We start from the raw sequence: 18,028 nt of genomic DNA, 5'->3' as shown, positions 1-18,028 counted from the left end.
TATTATAATAGACCACAAAGACCTTATGAACCATGAAATATCTATCTTGGAAACTTGATAATTAAATAGATGAGGAAAGTGTGATAATATTTTAGCACAAATGTATTTCACTACAGTGATTTTTGATATAATATTAAATTTCAAAAAACTCCTTTAATTCTACATTTTTCCATAAAAGCAGAAATGATGAAACAAGAAATGATATGGATCTAATATTGTAGGTGGCCTTGGGGAGTGTCTCAATGAAGAAAAGGACATTATCATGACAATATCCTCAAATAAGCTGCTGAAAAGATGAGCACAGAACCTAATATTATCCTGGTGCAGAGCACATGACATATGAATTCCGAAGATACTGATTTAACTACTCACCCTTCTTCTCTAAAGTGAAGGACCAGGTGCCTGCCCTTCTACCTCAGCAAAACATAACAGAAAGAAAAGCAAAGACATCATCTTAGAAAATATTCAGCAGTAAAAGAACAAAGGACTGACATTGGCTCTATTGTCAATATTCAACATAGGCATTCAAAGTTTCCTTCTTTTACCACAACAGTAATAAGACTTTGAATACCTATCATAATTACTTTCCCCTTGCAAATTTTGTAAATTTGCTAATTTTTACTCAAGAACATGTTTCTTATATACAAATATTTATGTATAAGTTTCTGTTAAAGCAAAATGAAGCAAATCTTGAGTCAGTGAACACACTGGTTTATCATAAAATGTTAATGCCTGTTCTGGGACAAAGAAAAGGCATGTTTACACTGGTACATTGTTACTAGGGGATCACCAGGCTCTGAGAGTCTTATTTGTTCTATTACAGAACCACTCATCTGGACCTCAGATTGACATCTGGAATGAGTCCCTCAGCATCCTCAGACACTTGTTCTCATCATCGATCCAGACAAGCACCCTCCCAGCAAATAAGCATTTCCATAGTCAGATTTATTTTGTGAAGTCTTATCTAGCACATTATGAGTGAAGAACAGTAAATTGTACAGTGGACATTTTTAGTACCTAAATAATGGAGCTCTCATACATATATATATGGCACAAAAAATAGGACTTAGGTTATTTTAATAAAATTACATAAAATCTAATGGAAAAAAATTTTTTTAAATTTTTAAATTTGGTCAACTAAAATTTTAAAGAGTGATTAAAATTAAAAATATGATTATATACAAATATGAGTAGAAACATTTATGTTCTGAGTTGCCAGATAAGGATAAAAAAATCAATATTTAGCTCATTTGAAGTTCATTACAAGATTTTTTTCTCCTAACACAAAATGGTGAGAAAAGGAAATATGTCAATGATAACCCAAATTATTTAGGTTGCCTCAAAAATAAAGGATTTTAAAATAGGTAGAAACAAAGTAAGGGTACTCATGGGGAAATTTATCTGCCATAAAATTATTCTCTGTTGAGCCTCTGAAAAAATAAACTCACAAACCTTGGAAGTTTTGATATCATTGGTCATAGAACACACAAAGCATTTCAAAAGCAACAGAGTAGTTGCTCACCTGTGATCTCTGAAGTACAATAACTGATTCTAGCCTTTAACCTGTAGCAAAATAGCACAAAGAAAATAAGACATCAGAAAACACATCAATTTAATTAAAAATGAAATACATTGGTTCCATTATAATTATCATATAGTCCTTCCAGCACTTACAGTCTTTATCAGTCATTACAGTTGTTTGATTTTTGTCACCTTTATAATTTCATTTATTTTCTCCTTGAATTCTTACAAATAGCCAATAATATTCTTTAAAAAGCTACCCAATAACTGACCCAGCATTTGTCTCTTGAATGAGAAATTATAAAGTTGCATTCAAACAACAGAAGTTTTATGAAAATGCTACATGATATGAAAAATGAAAGGTACATTATATTGGTATTATAAGACTATTGAGCCAGTTCTGAAAGCATTATTTGTTCTATTCAATGGACACACAGTTGACCATCATCGTCCTGAGATATTTGCTTATCTTTGATCCAGACAAGTCCACTTCTAATAATAATTCCCCATATCACACTAATAATCTGACATTTTTATCTCCTGTATTCAGCTTACAGTAGATAACAGAACAAGTGGACATTTGAGAGGGTTTCATTACAGGTATCAATCACTCACTGGAAGAAAAAATAGCCGCACTCATAGTGTATGAATGAGTAGATGTAATAAAGGCCAGAGTTCACTAGTGTAATGGTATTTTTGGAATTTTTTAAATCAACAATAGTAGAGAATGGCATACTTCTTGCTGGTGGAACATTAAGAAACACACAATAGAGCTAAAAACTAAGCCAAGAAATCCATGCTAACCATGTTTGAGTATGAAGACTAAAGACACTAAGTATAGAATAAAACAATTTTAAAATGTTCTTAGATTGAGATAGAAAGTTTCTTCCCACCTAGCCCAAATTAGAATTGCAACCTCATGCCTAAATCTAATGACTTTCCAAATCCTGTTGCAAAGACTGTGACTTATTTTGGGCTTCATCATCATTCTGTTGAGCCTAATTTTTACATCATTACATTTCCACACACATCCACTTAATTTTTTAAACACTTACCAGAATGGCATCCTTAAAGCATGATTCAAAGGGATGGGAGACCAGTTAGATTCACTGAAGTATACCTGAGTTATAGTAGCTGTATAAGTGGCAACATGACCAAGGGTACTCTTCCCCAGTAGTTTTTATCTGGAAGCAAACAAATAGGACAATAGGAATTGGACTAAAAGTGCTCTAATATTACTTAATGAAATTCAGCAAAAATGTGAATATTTTTGGAGAGGATTCCACTAAGCAGACCAATCGTTTATTGATAAGAAAATCCATCAGGGGTTGGCATTGTGGTGCAGTGAGTTAACCTGCTGCCTCTGATGCTGGCACCTCATATGAGCACTGACTGAAGACCTGGCTGCTCCACGTCCAATCCAGCTTCCTGCTAATAGCCTGTGAGAACAGCAGAAGATGGCCCAAGTACTTGGGCCCATGCCTACACCCACATGGGAGACCTGGATAAAGCTCCTGGCTTTGGCCTGGACCAGCCCTAGCTGTTACAACCATTTGGAGAGTGAATGAATAGATGGGCCATCCTCCACTGCCTTCCCGGGCCACAGCAGAGAGCTGGACTGGAAGAGGAGCAACTGGGACTAGAACCCAGTGCCCATACAGGATGCTGGCACCACAGGCGGAGGTTTAACGAAGTGAGCCATGGTGCCAGCCAATTTTCCCAATTTGTAATATATACTTTATTATTCTGAAAACAGTGGTGTCACATGGTGTTCAGGAGATGAAATTTGGGTATTGATTTAGCCACATTATTTTATTTTAAGCTTCAGAGGTAAAGCACATACTGAATTCTCACATTTCCCTTCTTTATGATGGTCCTACAATTACGGAAATTTCACTAGCAACAACAACAACACTGTTAGAATCTCACAATAATATAGAAAATTTCGTATAGTCAGGCATATGCACTCAAATGAAATATTAAATATTGGACTGGGTAACACTGAGTCAAAAATTCTACACTATTCAATAAGAATATCTGAGAAAGTGATGTTTATGTCAATCAGAAAAATTCATATTGATATTCAAGTGCAACAAGCAGGAGAACATGTATGGAGACCCTGGTGTGGCTTTCAGTGCATCAGGATATCCAGCCTCAAACACCCAAAGTCCTCTTCCACCAAAGTCACTAGACTGAATTTCTGTATAATCTCAGTAAACATGACTTTTAAGTCATCATCTCTCAAAATAAAGTCTTATCATGGACCCAAAACAGAGTAACCTCTGACTCTGGACATGGGTTTCTGATCCTACGTAGGGGGAGAATCTTTTTTCTGCCAAGGGCCGTTTGGATATTTATAGCATCACTCATGGGCCATACAAAATTATCAACTAAATATTAGCTTGCTGTAGATTTATTGTATTTAAAGTCAGCCTGTGGTTGCCTCAGCTGGGCCAGACCAAATGGTTTTGTGGGCCAGAGATGACCTGCAGGCCAGATATTCCCCACCCCGCACCTAGGTAGGTAAGATGATTCCTTTTCCTAAGTAGCAGCAGAGTCAATGCAGTCACTGTTGAGCACTTGGCCAACAGGCATTGCCCCAGGGGCACAAGAACCAACAGGAATTTGCCTTCAGTAGCATTAAATGGGTGAAAAAGAGTAGGATAAGTGCTGAAACAGAGTACTGTCCTGGTGTAGGGATGGTGGCTCACACAGGATATCTTCAGTAAAATGAAGTGAGCAGTACTAAAAAGCGACTCTTGTTGATGGCTGGGGACAGTGAGTCCAAAATATGTGGGCAATACAGGGTGGATGATTCACTTGTTGGGGAAAGATGTTTGGGCTGTGTTGGTCCTTAAGTCAAAACATCCCACTACTCCTTTCTGATTCAGCAAACCAATAAAAACACCAAGACAAAGGTCAAACAGGGAACCGTGGCTGCTGTCTATGGTCAAAGAGAATGTTAGGCAAGGGGCTCTCCTAAGGGAGACATGCGCATATCCATTCCCAGGTGAACTCAGTGATCAGACAAGGTCTTAACCATGCATGCTCCAGTTAGTTCAGGCTTGTTGCCAGAGACTTTGTCACTATAGTCCATTCTAAAATAAGTACTACAAGCACAACAGACAATAAGGCAAAAATACTGACTTTGGAGAAAATATTTTTGTCTTTCACATTGTGGACAAGACATTCCTACTGGGGAGATGAAAGGCTGGATCAGGACATTTCTATCTTGTGCCATAGACAGGGTAAAAACTGCTTGCTTTGTTTAAAATTAAGCTTTGTGCATCAGTCAAAAATGGAGAGGGTAATATATCAACATGATAGATGTACTTATGACTAAGAGAAGCAGTCAAAACACAATCCTGAATGACAAGATGCCCTCAGAGATTTCCCCTGATTTAGAGTTACCCAACAACCAACCCTGGGGAGATCATGGGCTGCATGCCAAACATAGAGCTGAGGGAAAAAGAGGCATTCCCATGGTGGAGATTCACTTTTATGGGACCCAAACACAAATCTCTACTGCCAACAATAGCCAGGAACTGGATCTCCTGTTTTACTAAATATCTACCCAAAGTCCAAAGGCATTCTAAAGCACCTGAAGCCAAAAATGACTAAGAGAACACAGGCCTTATATGGAACTCATTTGAGAGGGCCTTAATTGCCTGGGCCCCAGAAAAAAATTTCGTTGATTAGCTGCTGACCAGGGCAGGTGTTCAGGTAAAGTGTGATTGGCCTCAAAAACCAAAGATGCACAGCTCACCAGGACATTGCTAGAGTCGCAGAAGCTATGGCAACCTGGTTATACTCTTCAAACTCATTTCAAGTGATCTACTCAGACTACCTGCTCCCCTGCCCAAACTCAGACCCATGAGAGGCACTCACCTGGGACTATGAGTCTGAGGGTGCCACACCAGGGAGCATGTCTCACTGAAAGAAACAAAGGGATGAAGAGCTGAGGAAAGAGCTGCTAGCATGGCCTCGCCTCTGCCAGGGTGTGGTGTACAACAAGCCCAAGGAGGAAAGAGCTTGGGCGGATCATGCACCAGCAGCCCCTCATGCCTGAGAACTGCATACTGGTCTGGGGGGCCTCAAGGTCTCCAGTCCCCAGGGTCTCATCCCCTGGAAGACATGAGGAGCCCACGGGGCCCACTTGCACCACAGTCACTAGGCTGGGCCTCAGTGTAATCCTATTGAGCATGATTTTTAAGTTCACATCTCTCTTCAAGACAGTATGAGTTCTGATCATTGACCCAACCCCAGGACCCACACCATGGGATCCCATTGGTGCTGTCCTCCCTCCAGGGCCCAGATAGATTGGCTTACCTCAGGCAGTCTCAGATGTTTCCTTCTGCCAGTGGAGCTGGCAGCACCAGCTCGTAGGCCGCTGGAGCTTTGACCACAGCACTCGCCCCTGGGGAAGTGGAAACCACAAGGGCTTCCTCTGCTGATATCACCTGTGGGACAGGGAGGGGGTTGGGTGTAAACAGACAGCAGAAGCCGGCTTGGGGTACATACACTGGTTCCAGAGTGTGCTTTCACCCCATCAGCCAAGGTGAGACTTTCCAAGAGGGCATCCATGTTGGCATGGTGGGTTGGACAAGCTCTCCCCACCTCACCCACAAACTGCTGAGCCTGTTGAGGTTCACCTGGGCTGCGACACCCTGCCTGGAGGGGCTACCCCCACTACTCCTTTCTACCCCCTTACCTTAAGCTCCTGGCCGGAACCCAGGTGGGACCAACAAGCACTAGCACAGTCTTGGCAGTCTTGGCCCCACAGGACTGGTCACATGAGACACATCAAGGAGGCCCCCATGGTGCCCTGGGTCTAACATGGCTTACCCACCGGGCTGGGGCACTCGGGTACAGGTACATGCACATACTGCATCCTGGAAGCTTTCCTTATAGTGTCGTTCCCCACCCCAGTCCTGCACACATTCCCAAGATCTGGCTTGGGTTATGTGCTGAAATCAGGCTTCATCATGGCTGACCCCTTCCCATAGAACCCTGGTACTTCTCCCCTCCGCTAGAAGTGAGAGCCATGGCCCAGGAGGTGAACTGGCATGATTGCTGGGCTCAACTCTGAAATGCACCTGTTTCACTAAATATTGGCAGCACCTGCCTGAGGAAGGGGCATGCAGAGTGAGCTCCTTCAGGCTCCCTGGCTTGGGGCAGTCAAGTCAAGGGTCCAAACCTGCCTGATCGGGCACCAGTCAGAGTGTCCCTAATACTTAGGATCAACCTTCCACACAACACACATGAAGCTCCCAGGCTACCTGACATGGGCACCGCTGGCTGCCCTGCCAAGACTTACTCCCTGCCTGTGTGGGTTTGTGACCTGGGCCTCCTACACATCTCAGACCCCCCCAGTCCCACCCCCCCCACGAATCCAAAGACCTGATCCCAAGTCCACACATCACACACTTCTGCCCACAGAAGCAAGGCAACCCAGAGCTGTTGCAGCCTACACACAGGCCAAGAGGCAGCACTGGCCCCATGTGACCCTTCTCTTAGGAACTGTTTCTATCCCTCACTAGGCCCCTGCACTAGGCCAGGGTTTCAGGCAAGGCATTCTGGGCTTCAGAAGCCAAAGGGGACACAGCTCACCCAGGAGCACTGTCTGAGGCTGCCTTTCTGTGGCTCTGTGGGCCCAGCCCTCTGGCTCACTTTGGGTGACCCGCCCAGATACCATACTCTGCCCCCAACGGGCCTTAGGAAGCCTGCCATCCACTGACCTGGGATCCTGGTTACCACATCTCACTAAAAGGCACAAGGGGATGAAGGAAGCTGGGGAAGGAGCCCCCAGTGCAGCCCTGCCCCTCAGCCAGCGGGGAGCACACACAGGCCAAGGTAGAAGGAGTTTGGGCTGCCCCTGTGTAACTGAAATGAAGGCATCTTCCCTTCCCTTTTCATATTTAGGGTGACATGGGCCATCTGCAGGTGTTGTAAACTACCTCTGACTACTGAATAATAACGTTTGCCTGGGAAGAACCCTACTCAAAAGAGATGATTTGGAAACAGACTCACACTGCTGCAGAGAAGATCTACAGCCATTAATTGCACACAGCTGAGACCCATTATCAAGAAGACTCCAACCAGATGGACCATCAACAGAACAAAGTCCAAAAATCTGACTAATCACCAGCTCACTTAGCTTATTGTTCTCCATCTCATCCTGCAGCTACCACTTTCCTTTAAAAGCCCTCTTTTCTGACCCACAGGGCAGGAGAGAGCAGTGTAGATCAAGAGGTCTTTCCTTCTGCTACCATGCTACCTCCCTGAAATCATTTCTTTCCTCTGACCAACTCTTCAATCTGATGACTAGAGCAACAAGGTCCTGAATATATGTCCAGAAATATGTGGAATAATAGTAGCTCATGCATGGGGCTGCAACAAGCTCCCTATGCATCTGTCCTACTTGCAAGGAAGCCCAGAGCACTTGCAGCCCATACAGGATGAATGGATGCTAGAGCACCACATGAAGCTACCCGCTACCCTAGGAACCGTTTCCATTTCCTCACTCAGCCCCAGAATGAGAGCAGGAGCTCAAGGAAAGTTTTCATGGCCTCAGAGCCCAGCAGCACTGTTAATGCAGGCGTACGGCCCAAAGCTGCCTTCCTGTGGCTCCTGGGGTCCATCCTTCAGGCTCGCTTCAACTGACTCACATAACCCCCCGCTCCCCTGCCCAGGCCTCATGACTCCCCACCAACCACTCACTAGGGACCCGGGGTGCAAGGGTGCCCTGCTGGGCAACCCCTGAAAGACACAAAGAGACAAAAGGAGCTGAAGGAACCCCCACTGCAGCCCTGCAACTCTGAAAGCAGGGAGCACACACCAAGCCCAAGGAGGAAGAGTTTGGGTGGATCCTGCATGAGCAGCCTCTTACACCTGAGGACTATGCCCTGGCTAGGGGAGCCATGAGGTTTCCAGTCCCTAGGGTCTCCTTCCATGGAAGGCACATGGGGGTCCTCTTACACCACTGTCACTAGGCTGGGCCTCAGCGTAATCCTATTGAGCATGATTTTTAAGTCATCATCTCTCTTCGAGACAGTATGAGGTCTCATCATTGACCCAAACCCAGGAACCATATCACAGGATCCCTGAGCTCTTAGCCCCACCTCAAGGGCCCAGATGGATTGGCTTACCATAGGCAGTTCCATACATTTGTCAATAAGGCTGGCACCACCAGCTCATGCACCACCAGAGACTTGATATAATCTGTGGGACAAGAAGGAGGAAGGGTGTGAACAAACTGCAGGAGCAGGCTCAAAGTGCACTGGTTCCACTTATGCTTTGGCCCCCTTGGCCCAGGTGAGGCTTCCCAGGCAGTCAGCCCAGCTGGCGTGGCGGGTTAGGCAAGCTCCGCCCACCTCTCCCATGAACTACTGGGCCTATTGGTTATGGGGCCAGAGTGGTCCAATCGGACCCTATGGCCCTTAGGAAGGGGTACTCTCACCGCTCTTTCTTGCTCCCAAAACACAGGGCCTGGCTGGGACCCATTCTGGACAAGCATGCACTGGCACAGCCCCACCAAACCTCCCACAGTGCCTCGGTTGCTCCACGGCCAGGGCCTTCTACTGCAATAGCTGATAGTAGAGGAGAGCAATTCCTGGCCAATGCACTAAAATGTTCTAGCTGATCTAGCCAATGCACTAAGATGTTACAGCTCACTTGAGCCTCAATAACTTGCTTCGGCCATGAAGTCTCAAACAATTGAGCAAACTGAGAAGGCAATTTTTAGCAAGGCTATTATTGAAAAGAGCAGAGAGAGAAAGAGCAGAGGGAAAACTCCCAGGAAAGCAGCTGGGAGGGTTGTTTTTCAGAAGGAAAAAGCCCCTGAAGGGATATGATCTGAGGGCTTTATGTCCACTGGAAAGTTTGTACAATTTTGCTTAAGAAAGCATTTTTTTTGTATGGTGAGCTCATCCTGCCTTCTTATCTCCCTTTTCTCAAATTTAGTTGTGACTTCTATGGGACAGGAACAAGTTCTATCTGTTGGGAGGAGTTGAGTGTCTTTCCCATACTCTCAAGTTGGTCACAGACAGCTCCAGCCATGTGGCCTTCTGGGTAACTTTGGCACCAGTATCTGCTTTTCTCCCTACTAATCAATGACAATTTTTTTTTGACAGGCAGAGTTAGACAGTGAAGGAGAGAGAGAGAGAGAGAGTTATAGACAGTGAGAGAGAGACAGAGAGAAAGGTCTTCCTTCCATCGGTTCACTCCCCTAATGGCCACCACGGCCGGCACTGTGCTGATCTGAAGCCAGGAGCCAGGTGCTTCCTCCCAGTCTCCCATGTGGGTGCAGGGACCCAAGCACTTGGGCCATCCTCCACTGCCCTCCCAGGCCACAGCAGAGAGCTGGACTGGAAGAGGAGCAACCGGGACTAGTACCCAGGATCCCAACTGGGACTAGAACTAGGGGTGCTGGCGCCGCAGGCAGAGGATTAGCCATGGCGCCGGCCCTAATGACAATTTTTAAATGTCTTTTTTTTATTATTATACTTGCTTTTACCTCAGCCAGGCAAAGAATATGTTTTGTATTACAAGAGGGGCACCTTTGTTCTATGTTTTTATCATTTACATCAGTACCATATCGGAGACTCCCCCCAACACACACATCCCAGCACAGAGATCTCATTCCCAGTGTCCCCATACTTGCAGCCACATCAGCAAGACAAACCAGAACCACTGCAGCCCACACAGTCAGAATGGCAATGATGGCCCATGTGACTCTTCTCTAAGGAACAGTTTCCATTCCTTGCTCAGCACCTGAACCTCAAGGGTGCAGGCAAGGAGTTCTGGGCTTCAGAGCCCAAAGGGGCACAGGTCACACAGGAGCACTGCCCAAGGCTGCCTTCCTGTGTCTCCATGCGTTCACTCCTCTGGTTTGCTGCAGCTCACCAGTCCAGACCTCCTGCACCCTTGTGTAGGACTCATGACCCCCACCTTCCACCCACCTGTGACCCAGGGATCAAGGGAGATGCGCCGGGTAACTTGTCACACTGAAAGAAGGGGATGAAAGGAGCTGAGGAAGGAGTCCCTAACATGGCCCCACAACTTCTACATCAGGGAGCACACACTAAGCCCAAGGAGGAATGTATCCTGCATAAGCAACCTCTCCTGCCTGCAGACCTCATCCTTCCCTGGGAAGCCAAAAAGTCTACAGTTCCCAGATTCTCCATGGAAGGCACATGTGTACCCTGGGATCCTCTTGCACCACTGTCACTAGGCTGGGCCTCAGCATAATCCTATTGAACATGATTTTTAAGTCATCATCTGTCTTTGAGACAGTATGGGGTATCATCATTGACACAACTCCAGGAACTACACGGCAGGATCCCATTAGCACCATCCTTCCTCTAGAACCCAGAGGGTTTGGCTTACCAAAACTGTTGTGGCCATTTCCTTCACCAATGGGGCTGGAACCATCAGCTTCCGGGGTCTTGACAACACCCCATGCCCCTGGGGCAGGGGATCCCATTGGAGCTTCCGTTGATGACATCATCTATGGGACAGGGATGGAGATGGATGTGAACAGGCAGCAGGGGCAGGTAGGGTATGTGGTTCCAGGCATACTTTGGCCCCATTGGCCCAGTTGAGACTTCCAAGGAGGCCACACTGTAGGCATGGTTGATTGGCAAGCTCTTCCCACCTTGCCTGTGAACTGCTGGGCCTGTTGGTACCTGGGCCAAGAGGGCAACTTGGCCTAGGTCTCACTGTCAGAAGAGGCTTCCCCTACTGCTCCATCCTGCCCATGTGACCCAGGTCCTGGCTGGGACATGGGATGGACTAACAAGTGCTGAAACAGCCTTGGAATCAGAAGACCAATGACATGAAACACAACCTTGGGGCCTAGCCCTAGTAACATGGGGTCTTAGTCCAAGCCAGGCTGCATACACACACTGGATCCTGGGAGCTGTGACCCCAGAGACACATTCCTTGTATGGTCATTGCCCATTACAGCCACATATAGACCCCAAAGATGGGTTACATGTCGGGGCTGGTCCATGTCCCAGTCCTCCAATGGGCCTTTGGAGCCTCCACTGAAGGAAAGGAAGTCAGGGCTGGGGAAGGTGTCTTGGCATCTTTTCTGGGTTCAACCCAGGCAGAGGCCCACCCATGTGGCCTGTAAACGCAAGCCCTTGGCCAAGGCAAGCAGCATGGATGGGGCGTGTCTTGGCATCATTCTATAGGTGCCATGTCCCATTGTTGGCATCCCCCTGCTGGGCACCAGCCACACCTAGGCTCCAGCATCCCTGTGATAGGTGTGAAGCTCCAAGACTGACAGGCACCTGCAGAGCCAGCTGCCCCCCCAAACCCCACACAGTGCCTTGGTGTGGTCTCAGCCCAGGTCTCCTAGTGAATCTGATCCCTGACCTGCTCATAAACTTGATCCCTACTGTCTGCCCAAGTCTGGTCACATGAGCAAGGCATGGAGGGCTGCTGTAGCCTTGCCCCCAAACCAGGCCAGGAGTCCAGGTAAGGTGTTCTGCACTTCAGAGTCCAAAGGAGTCTGAGGCTGCCTTTCTGTGTCATTAGGAATCTACCTGCCAGGCTCCAATCTGGTTTCCCACCCATACCACCTGTTGCCCAGCACAGGCCCAATGACACCTTCCAAACCACTCACCTGGAACCCCAGTTTCAAAGGTGTTCTGCTGGGCAGCTCATCTAACTGAAAGACACAAGGGTATGAAAGGATTTAATCAAGAAGTCCCAGGCATGGCCCTGCAACTTGTATAACAGGGAGCACACACCAAGCATGAGCAGCCCCTTCTGCCTGTGGACCTCATCTTGGCCTGGGGTCCAAAAGGTCTCTAGTTCCCAGGGTTTCCTCCCCTGGAAAGCACCTGGTTACCCCAAATTCCCCTTGCACCACTGTCACTAGGCTGGGCCTCAGCGTAATCCTATTGAGCATGATTTTTAAGTCATCATCTCTCTTCAAGATAGTGTGAGGTCTCATCATTGACCCAACCCAGTTACCACAGGACAGAAAGCATCTAGTAGCATCCCACATGCAAACCTGTGATGGATTTCCTTACCTTTGGCAGTCACGGACATTGCCTTCTCCAACAAGGCTCGTACCACCACCTCATGGCCTCACAGCACTGCACAGGGGAAGTGGAAACCCTGGGGGTTTTCTTTAGTTACATCATCTGTGGGACAGGGAAGGAGACAGCTGTGAAAAGACAGCAGGTCCAGGTAGAGTGCACTGGTTTCAGGCTGCTTGGCTCCATTAGCCCAGGTGAGGCTTCCTATAAGTCCTCCCTATAGTGCTCTGGATTGACAGCTTGGCCATCTTATCTGTGAATTGCTGGGCCTGTTGGTCACTAGGCCAAGAGGGCCACTCAATCTGGTCCTACTGCCAGAAGCAGTATCCTCCACTCCCCACCCTGTCCCCAAGATTCAGGTCCTGGCCAGAACCAAGGCTGAAATAGCAAGCTCTGACACAGCCTTGGTACTTGAAGACCAATGAGATGAGAGACACTCAAGGAGGCCCCCATGGGGCCATAGACCTGGCAACATGGCCTCCTACTCCAGGCCAGGGCACTAACAGACAGATGCAGGCACACACTGGATCCTGGGAGTTCAGTCTGGGTTCCCAGGAGAAATATTCTTCCTATGGTCACTGCCCACTGCAGTCACAAACCCCAAAGATTGAGTACATGCTTGGGGTTGGACCATGGCCAAGTCCTTCAGTGGGACCTTGGAACCTCCCAGGGAGGAGAGGAAGCCCAGGCCCAGATGGGGCTTTGGCATCCTTGCTGTGCTCAACTCAGGCTGGGCCCAATCCATGTGGCCTGGGAACACAAGGCTCTGGCCTAGACAAGTGGTAGGGATGGAACATGTTAGCATCACAAACAGGTGCCATGTCCAGTGTCTTGGCATCACCCTACTGGGAAGCAGCCAGAGCATTCCTGCAGCCAAGGCACCAGCCACCCTGTGATCCCTGTGCAACTCTCAGGCTGCCATGCACCTGCAGAGTGGGCTGCCCTGCCAAACTTCACTCACTGCTTTGTGAGGTCTTCAGCCCATGACTTCTTATAGTATCTGAGCCCTGATACCCAGTATCTGCTCACTTGTGGTCAAATTAGCAAGTTTACCCAGAGCCTCCTCAGCTTACTTAGGACAACTGTGGGCACTGGCCCCATGTGACCCCCACCTCCTGAATTCAATGCCATCTCTCAGTTGTCCCTTACACCAGGCCAGGGGTTCAGGAAAAGTGTTCTGTATCTCAGGACCCAAAGGGGCACAGCTTACTCTAGAGCACACCCTAAGGCTGCCTCCCTGTGTCTCTGTGGGTCCAGCCCTCAGGCTTGTGTTGGGTGACCTGCCCTGATACTCAGCTCCTCCCCAGAGGCCACATGATACTCGCCATCCACTCACCTGTGTTCTGGGACACAAGGATGAACCACCAGGCAGCACACCACACTGAAAGAGACAAGGGGATGAAAGGAACTGAAGAAGGAGCCTGCAGCAGAGCCCTCAACTCAGTCATTAGGGAGCACACACCAAGTCCAAGGAGGAAGTAGCTTGAGTGGATCCTGTAGGACCAACTGAACCTGACTGGGGATAGCATCCTGGCCTGGGGGTCTCCAGTCCCCACATTCTCTCCTGGAAGACTCATGTGCACCCTGGGATCCTCTTGCACCACTGTCACTAGGCTGGGCCTCAGCGTAATCCTATTGAGCATGATTTTTAAGTCATCATCTCTCCTCAAGATAGTATGAGGTCTCATCATCGACCCAACCTCAGAACCATACCATGGGATTCCACTGGCTGTGTCCCTTCTCCAGGGGGATTGCCTTACCTTGGGCAGTCAGGCATGTTTCCTACACCAGTGGAGCTGGCACCATCAGCTTTTGGGCCTCTAGGGACTTTACCACAGCCCTTCCCTCTGGGTCACTGGAACCCATCGGGGCTTTCTCTGCTGATATCATCTGTGTGGGATAGGAAGGGGATCTGGTGTGAGCAGAAAGCAGAAGCAGACTCCGAGTATACTTGTTCCAGAGCATAGTATGGCCCCATTGTTCCAGGAAGCCACCCCTCTAGGAGTGGAGAGTAAGGCAAGGTGTGCCCAGCTCACCTGCAAGATGCTTTGTCTGTTGGTTAAGGGGCCAGAGAGGCCCACTTGGGCTTGATCACCCTGCCTGCCTTTAGGGGCTACCCTCACTGTTCCTTTCTGCACCTGACCTCAGGGTCCCATCCAGGTCCCAGGCAGGACAACTAAGAGCTAGCTCACTTTGGCCCGAAGGCCCGGTCTATTAGATGCAACAAAGGAGGCTCCTGTGGGGCCCTGAGCCTAAAAACATAGCATTCCTACCAGGCCAGGGCACTCAGGTGCAAGCTGTGTGCAACACACTGCAACCCAGGAGCTCAGGATGTTCCAGCTAGAGACAATTACCCCTAGGGCTAATGCCCACTACAAACTGTACACATCCCAAACATGGGGTACAGACATCAGGCTGGACATGGCCCACTCCTCCCATGGGGAATTGGTTCCTCCCATGGACGAGCAGGAACCCAGGCCCAGGAGGGTCCCTGACATAGTTGCTGGGCTTAACTCATTTGGAAGCCAACCCAAGTGGCCTTTGAATGCTAGCCCATGGACAAAGCAAGCTGTGCAGATGCATGGTATGTCTGGCATCAACCTGCAGCTGTCCTTGCCTGTGGCACTTAAGTAAGATGTTGGCACCCCCACTGAACAGGCACTGGCTGGAACATCCCTACAACCTAGGCTCAAGTGTCCTTGGGACCCAGGTGAAGCTCTCAGGCTGTTCAGCACCTGCAGAGCTGGGTGCCACACCAAAGCTTTCTGCCCCCACCCCACTACCACCACTGGTCCTGCCTCAGTGTGGTCCAGGGCCAGGGCCTCATAAGGAATCTGAGCTTTATCCCTGCACAGAGACCTGATCACCAGTTTATGCACCCTTTTGGCCATACCAGAAAGCCAGAATAGAGCCCCTGCAGCCAACACTGGCCCTATGTGACCCCTCTATCAGGAACTGTTTCTATTCCTTGCTTGGCCCCTTTATTACACTAGTGGTTCAGGCAAGGCATTCTACACCTGAGATGACAAAGGGGCACAGCTCACCAAAGTGCAATGCCTGATACTGCCTTTCTGAAACTCTGTGGGTCCTCTCAGGTTCATTTTGGGTGACCTATTCTCCCCAACATGCCTCATGACCCCAGTCATCCACTCACCTAGGAACTGGGGAGCAAGGGTACTCTGGCAGGCAGCAAGGATCACTGAAAAACAAAATGGGATGGAAAGAGCACCCAGTGTGGCCCCAGTGTCAGCTAGCAGGGAGCACACATCAACCCCAAGGAGGAAGTAGCTTTTGTGAATCCTGCATGAGCAGCCACTCCTGCCTGAGGACCGTGTCCTTTCTTGGGCAGCCTGAGGCCTCTAGTCCCCAGGGTCTCCTCCCATGGAAGGCACTTGGTTACCCCAAGGTCCTCCTACTGTATTGTCACTAGGCTGGGCCTCAGCGTAATCCTATTGAGCATAATTTTTAAGTCATCAGCTCTCTTCAAGACAGTATGAAGGCTCATCATTGACCCAACCTCAGGAATAACACCACAGGAAGACCCTGGTGCCTTCCAACTTCAAGAATCCTGATGGATTGGCTTACCTTGGGCATTAGGGACATTTCCTTCATCAATGAGACTTGCAGTACCAGCCCATGGGGTATTGGGGCCTCAATGGCAGTCCTTGCCCACAGGCTTCTGGACTCCACAGGGGCTTCACTTTTCCAATATCTGAGGGACAGCGTGGGGATAGGGTGTGAATGCACAGCAGGGCAGGCAAGGAAGGGTACACTGGTTCCAGAGCATGCTTTGGCTCAGTCAGACCAGGTGAGGCTACCAGGGTACCACCCCTGAAGACATCTTGGCTCTGGAAAAATCTTCCTGCCTTGCTGGAAAACCACTGGGTCTGTTGGTCACTGACCAGATAGGACCACTCTGACTGGGTTAGCATGTCCAACACAGCTGACCCTACTGCTTCTTCATCCCCTATGATCTAGGTCCTGACCAATATCCAGGTTAGATATACACACACAGACCTGACCTTGTGTGGAGGACCAGTGGCATGAGTTGCATCCAAAGATTCCCCAGTCAGTACATGGGCCTACATCCAGGTCACAGCACTCAGGTGCAGGCTGTGTGCACACACTACATTCTGGGAACTCAGGCTGTGCACCGTGCAGACAACTTCCTCCTATAGTTGCTGCCCACCACAGTCCTATACGCATCCCAAAGATGAGAAAAGGGATTCAGCCTGGACCATGGCACACTCTCTCATGAGGCCTTGGTGCATCCTGTGTTGGAGCGGGAGCTGGGGATCAGGAGGGGCCCAAGCATCCTTAATGGGCTCAACTTCAATCTGAAGCCCATGCATGTGGCAGGGGACCCCCAGTCCTTGGCTGAGGCAGGAAGCAGGGATGGGGCATGCTGGACACCACTGTACAGGTATCCTGGCTTGGGTGTCAACCTGTCTGACCAAGCACTGGCCAGAAGGTCCCTAAGTCCTAGGGTCCACGACCCTGTGATCCTCGTGAAAATCCCAGGCTGCTAGGTACCAACAGAGCTGGATTCCCTGCCAAACCTCCCTCCTTGTTGTGAGATCTTCAGCCAGAGCATCCTACTAAATTTAAAACCAGCTCCTGCACAGAGTCCAGATCTCATGTCTGCACTCTTCCAGCTATATCATTAAGGCAACCCAGAGATGATTCAGCTACTTAAGATAAGTGAGGGCACAGGCCCCATGTGAACCACCCACCCTAGAACCATTGCCATACTTTCTGGCTTCAGCTGCTGGTCAGGGTGCCAGATAAGGAGATCTGGACCTCAGAGCCCAAGGAGACACAGTTCACTCAGGAGCACTGCCCTAAGCTGCCTTCCTGTGTATGAGTCCATCCTCAGGTTTGCATCAAGGGACTCACCCAGAACCCCTGCTGCCCCACATGGGCCAATGACACACTCCATCCACTAACCTGGAACCTGGTGTAAACCAGCCTGGCAACTCTTCTCACTGAAATACAGCAAGGGGCAAATGGACCTGAGAAAGAAGCCTCCAGCATGGCCCTCATCTCAGACAGCAGCAAGCATATACCACATCCATGGAAGATGGAGCTTGGGTTGGGAGTGCCTCAAGATCTCCAGCCTTCAGGGTCTCTTCCCCTGGAAGGCACATGATTACTCCAAGGTCCTCTTGCACCACTGTCACTAGGCTGGGCCTCAGTGTAATCCTATTGAGCATGATTTTTAATTCATCATCTCTCTTCTAGACAGCATGAGGTCTCATCATCGACCCAACCCCAGGAACCACACAACAGGAACCCCTGGCAACATCCCACCTCTAGGGAACAGATGGATTGGCTTACCTCAGGCAGTCCTGGAACTTTTCTTTTCCAAAGTGGCTGGCAGACCCAGATCATTGGCCTCTGGGGCCCTTACCAGAGCCATTGCCCCCTGAGACTGGACTCTATTGAACTTCCTTTGG

The 18,028-nt window shown here is 48.8% G+C and overlaps 1 long non-coding RNA gene, 8 other non-coding genes and 1 pseudogene across 9 annotated transcripts; all 10 read right to left on the bottom strand.

The window, feature by feature from the left end:
• Positions 1-372: 372 nt before the first annotated feature.
• On the bottom strand, positions 373-5,936 carry LOC133769795 (uncharacterized). The gene is made up of 5 exons (XR_009867269.1): positions 5,851-5,936; positions 5,410-5,454; positions 2,577-2,705; positions 1,523-1,563; positions 373-410 (listed from the first exon to the last, which is right to left on the bottom strand). It is a non-coding gene; the product is annotated as an uncharacterized LOC133769795 (long non-coding RNA).
• Positions 836-902, bottom strand: LOC133770851 (small nucleolar RNA SNORD109A). The gene has a single exon (XR_009867531.1). It is a non-coding gene; the product is annotated as a small nucleolar RNA SNORD109A (small nucleolar RNA).
• Positions 3,716-3,788, bottom strand: LOC133770780 (small nucleolar RNA SNORD115; annotated as a pseudogene).
• On the bottom strand, positions 5,699-5,779 carry LOC133770725 (small nucleolar RNA SNORD115). The gene has a single exon (XR_009867426.1). It is a non-coding gene; the product is annotated as a small nucleolar RNA SNORD115 (small nucleolar RNA).
• Positions 5,937-8,516: 2,580 nt separating the features above from the next.
• LOC133770682 (small nucleolar RNA SNORD115) lies at positions 8,517-8,597 on the bottom strand. The gene has a single exon (XR_009867385.1). It is a non-coding gene; the product is annotated as a small nucleolar RNA SNORD115 (small nucleolar RNA).
• Positions 8,598-10,756: 2,159 nt separating this feature from the next.
• LOC133770736 (small nucleolar RNA SNORD115) lies at positions 10,757-10,837 on the bottom strand. The gene has a single exon (XR_009867437.1). It is a non-coding gene; the product is annotated as a small nucleolar RNA SNORD115 (small nucleolar RNA).
• A 1,575-nt stretch (positions 10,838-12,412) lies between these two features.
• Positions 12,413-12,493, bottom strand: LOC133770686 (small nucleolar RNA SNORD115). Its single transcript, XR_009867389.1, has one exon. It is a non-coding gene; the product is annotated as a small nucleolar RNA SNORD115 (small nucleolar RNA).
• A 1,695-nt stretch (positions 12,494-14,188) lies between these two features.
• Positions 14,189-14,269, bottom strand: LOC133770702 (small nucleolar RNA SNORD115). Its single transcript, XR_009867404.1, has one exon. It is a non-coding gene; the product is annotated as a small nucleolar RNA SNORD115 (small nucleolar RNA).
• Positions 14,270-16,005: 1,736 nt separating this feature from the next.
• Positions 16,006-16,086, bottom strand: LOC133770708 (small nucleolar RNA SNORD115). The gene has a single exon (XR_009867410.1). It is a non-coding gene; the product is annotated as a small nucleolar RNA SNORD115 (small nucleolar RNA).
• Positions 16,087-17,758: 1,672 nt separating this feature from the next.
• LOC133770712 (small nucleolar RNA SNORD115) lies at positions 17,759-17,839 on the bottom strand. Its single transcript, XR_009867414.1, has one exon. It is a non-coding gene; the product is annotated as a small nucleolar RNA SNORD115 (small nucleolar RNA).
• Between the last annotated feature and the right edge of the window lie 189 nt (positions 17,840-18,028).

This window comes from Lepus europaeus, chromosome 11, assembly GCF_033115175.1.
Source record: "Lepus europaeus isolate LE1 chromosome 11, mLepTim1.pri, whole genome shotgun sequence".
Classification (NCBI taxonomy): Eukaryota; Metazoa; Chordata; class Mammalia; order Lagomorpha; family Leporidae; genus Lepus; species Lepus europaeus.
Note: the sequence above shows the minus strand (reverse complement) of the source record. Positions and strands in the feature narration are given on the sequence as shown.